Source organism: Etheostoma spectabile, chromosome 4 (assembly GCF_008692095.1).
Source record: "Etheostoma spectabile isolate EspeVRDwgs_2016 chromosome 4, UIUC_Espe_1.0, whole genome shotgun sequence".
NCBI classification, from domain to species: domain Eukaryota; kingdom Metazoa; phylum Chordata; class Actinopteri; order Perciformes; family Percidae; genus Etheostoma; species Etheostoma spectabile.
The window spans coordinates 5,662,938-5,667,299 of NC_045736.1; the positions used below are offsets into that span (position 1 = coordinate 5,662,938).

The 4,362-nt window shown below is 39.8% G+C and overlaps 1 long non-coding RNA gene across 1 annotated transcript in view; it reads right to left on the minus strand.

The window, feature by feature from the left end:
* Positions 1–703: 703 nt before the first annotated feature.
* Positions 704–4,362, minus strand: part of LOC116688497 (uncharacterized) — a 6,076-nt gene continuing 2,417 nt past the window's right edge. The window contains exons 2-3 of the long non-coding RNA XR_004331786.1: positions 2,098–2,099; positions 704–713 (exon numbers count right to left, since the gene is read on the minus strand). This is a non-coding gene — a long non-coding RNA (uncharacterized LOC116688497). The remainder of the gene's footprint in view (positions 714–2,097; positions 2,100–4,362) is intronic.

A 4,362-nucleotide genomic window follows, 5' to 3' on the forward strand; every position in this document is an offset into this window, starting at 1 on the left:
TTATTGGGAATATACAAACATGAGCCGTATCAAATTCAGAATATTTTCATGTCCAGAATATCAGTGGAATATTAGTGTACATGTATGCACACTCAATGTGTTTTGGGAGGTGCAAAAACATGATATGTGTGTGTGTGTGTGTGTGTGTGTGTGTGTGTGTGTGTGTGTGTGTGTGTGTGTGTGTGTGTGTGTGTGTGTGTGTGTGTGTGTGTGTGTGTGATGATTGTGGATGGGGGCGGGGAGATGTTGTGTTAGAAATAATCACATCACCAGCTAATCCTTTGTCACATTCTGCCTCTCTGTCCCTCCCTCCAGCCACAGTCTCCCTTCCTCAAACCCGTCCTGTAGCTGTCCACCAGATGCTCTCAGACATTTCCACCTGCTCCGGTGACCTGACCTTCTCCGCCCACCTGCTCACCCGTTTCCCACTTCCCCTTTGTCAGCCCTGCAGCATAAACATTTCTATTTTTTTCCTCTCACTCCTGGCCAGTTTGCCAAAGTTGCAATGTTGCATTCTTGCCTTGTGTTTTAGCTTTTGACCATCTTTGTTCTGTCTGTGTTTGGTCCAGTCCTGAATATCTCAAGGGCAAACACTACAGGCAAAAAGATGTTTCAATTTAGAGGTTTTGGGCTATTTTGCTTCCATAACATGTCTTGTTACCGACTAGTGGAAAAAAAACATAAATTCACCAAAAGTTAGCATTAGATAAAGCCTCATTTGCATATTCAAAAATGTCAGAACACTGGTAATCCAAAACACATGATTGTCTTAAGGTAATGAATCAACTGGGAAGATTCATAATGATAAATATTAGTTGAAATGTTTTTACCCCATACATCTCTAGTGTTAAAAACAAGATGCTACATCTTAAGGGGTTATTCCTAATAAAAGAATGTCTTGCAAAAAGTATGGAATTTTACAATCCATATGTTTTAAAGGGTGTTTTCTCAGAATGAGTTTTTCTCGGACTCTGAGCCAGAAGTCTCCACTTCAGTAGCACGTACAGACATCAAACTTTCCAGTTGTACAAAGGGCTTTGTTCATTCATTGCCTGCATTATACAACATTTCTTTCCTAAAAACATGGCTTTATTCATGTTCACATTTCTCCTCTGGAAATATGCAAATTAAGATACACATTTTTATACTTTTCAGAAAACGTCATATTATCTTATTGTAAGTAATCCGCTGTGGATGTTTCTTGGTGATATCTATTAGTTAAAACATTTTCCCTCTTCCTGACATCCCTAATTGCACAGCAGAACTACCCAGAAAGTACATTTGGTGAAAATTAAATCAGGAAGTTGGTCTGTAAACAAAAAGACCCAGGTTGTGTTAACAGGAATTACCATGTATGGGTATGTAAAAAATATCCCACTGAGAAATGACTCCAACAAATGTTTGGCATGCATATTCAGTTTGAATTAGATGCTTGGTGAAAACTGAAAATTACAATCAACGTGGCACAGTCTTTCCTCCGAAGACGTATTTTGCTAATGAAAAATAGTTGCACATGACTGTTATCATATACTGGATACTAGGTTGATAAACCTGTTAAATGGCAGACAAAATCTCTCCCACACACAGGCGCAATATCCATTCCATTACTTTCATCCACTAATCCATCTGTTTTCCCCTCTCTTGGAAAGCCATTAGCATTAGCCAATGATTAAAATAGAAAAGTGCATCAAATACAAAATTGCCAGAGTTGTAGTGAAACTGGCCTCTACACATGCCCAGCAACAGCACTCTAAATCACATCCTGACACACACAAACACACAGCACTGACGGCAGGGTTAATTTTCAGTCTAAACATTCACCGTTCAAGGGTCATGTTTTGCCCTTAAGGTATAATTGCATCAGATTCTGCTTAATTAGCAGCAATGATTCCTGTGTGGCTCCTGTAATTAAATTATGGGGAGATGTTAACAACTTTGCTGCAGTCCTACTGCTCAATCATTCCGACCTGGTAATGATTAGGTGTTGATTTTAGACTGGGGATGCACAAAAAAGTTCAGTGTGAGCAGATGTGGCCACATTTGCCCCGGGTTAGGGTACAGCATAGTATACAGGAACATTCATTTCTACACTTCTACGTCTTCAATCATGGTAAAGCCTGAGTCATGCTAAGGGGGGCTTGTGGAACAATGGACAGATGCTATTCATACAGAAATATTCAAAAAAAAAGTTCCTTTTACTTTACCGCAAGTGCCGGTAGGGCTGGGCAATTTCTCAATATTACATTGACATTGATATATGAGAATAAATATCATCATTCATTTTAGATATGGTAATTTGACACAAGTGTTTTCCTTCTTTTAAGGCTGCTTTGCATTAACGTGATGGCATTTGCTGAACTTACCTGACTATTGTAGCTCTTTTATTGTTTGCATTTACCCACTTAGTCATTATATCCACAATACTAACAATTGGTTATTGAAAATCTCATTGTGTACAAATTTTGTAAAAAGTGACAATAGTCAACACAAAAATATCGGGATATTTGATTTTCTCCATGTTGCCCAGCTTTAAGTGCCAGCTTACCGGTAAATGACATGTCAAACTGCGGTCCTTTCCTCGCTCTGCTCTGAAGCAGCGGTGCTCGGGGACATCTGTGTGTGGGCGGAGCCTTGAGGGCAGGGGGGGGTGGTTTGACGGAGCCCCAAGGAGATGCTACTTTCAAATCTTGCTACCCTGCCTTTAACATAAAGCAGACATCCACATTTTCATTGTGAGATTTCAAATAGCTTCCCGTTGACCAGGATATCATATATTTTTGAATGAGCTATTATGATTTGATTATAGACTATAAACTTGGTTGCTTGTTTACAGCATCACCATTTGTTATAACTTTTGATTATTTTCATACACAGACTAGCGATTATCTTGGCACAGCCTGAGTACAAATATGACACGGTCAGGGTTAGCTAAATATTGTTGTGAAAGTGAAAATCCCTGCTTAAATGAGATTGCTAAAGCCTGGTATTAGCTGCTGCTGACACAGAGCAAGGACTGCGGCGGGGACTCGTTGATTCATCTTATACAGTGTATAGAAGGAATGTTTCCAGCAACCAATAACCTGTTTAACATGCGCATGTATTATTGTATTAAGACAGATTTTTCTAAAATATTAAGATCAGACTTCAAAAAAGTCAATGTTTTAATGGATTTTGTCACTGATTTTCCAGTGTGCAACAACAGGAACAGATCCTGTCGGGAATATACTGCAGATGTTAATTAAGAATGAAAAAAAAACATCAGTTCAGAGAACTTGCCCTCCAGGTGAATTGTACAGTCCAGATTAACATGAGGCAGTAATCCTGCTGACCTAAGTGATAATTACCATTAGCAGAACTCGCCACCATGGCAAGGCTCTCTGCCTCTGATCTTATGCCTGCATGGCATTATTTAGATGTCTTTCACATCTGAGTGAAAAAAGAGAATGTGATTGGCTTTGAAGCAAGATGGTTCAATTTCCAGCAATCTACTTATGGCCTGTGGGGATAGAACACATTACAGGAGAGTACTAATAGTAAAGAAAATGTCCAAATTTCCACTGATATATAGACTTATGATAGACTGACTCTTTGTCTCTCATTATATGTCCTCACTTTTCTCCACTTTTTGGCTACCTAATCAATTGGTTTGCTGTTTAATCTTTTTTTTCTGCGATTTGTCATTCAGTAACCTCCGCTTCATTAACAAAATACAATGTACGATAGATTTGTTTTGCAACAAAACCTAAGCTCCTCTGTTCAAAAACTGCAGAGACAAAGACTTTGCTTCTCGGCACTCCCTTGAACACAACTGATGTTTTTATGCTTTGTATACCTCGGCAAAACCTCCATAAATATCACCCACATACACTCAGTCACACACACACACACACACACAAACACACACACACACACACACTCACACAAAGACAAAATCACAATCTGTCAGAGGCTTTACTACACAAGACTACAAGTGAAAGAGATGTGAGCCTGCAGCAAACCCCTCCACCCAATGTGCCACATAAAAAAGATATCTGTCCCTAATGACGACTTCACCACCCTAATCAAGTGCTCATAAACGCTGCCTGAAACATCACCGCAGAGCTGTCAAACCACATTCAGTTGTGTGCTCGCTCAAATGCTAAATGTTTGTCTTGTTTATCTTTATTAAGAATAAACTAAATGTCAATGAGAGCACAGCTTCTGATACCCACAGTCCCATCTATGAGGTTATGATGTCTGGGCAGATGAACTGAACCTGTTTTTTAACAGATTTGACTCTGCCTCCTCGCCCTCTTCACCCCTCTTCACACCTCCCCTGGCCAACTCCCCCTTCCCCTCCCCCTACCCTCTTCAGCCTGCCAC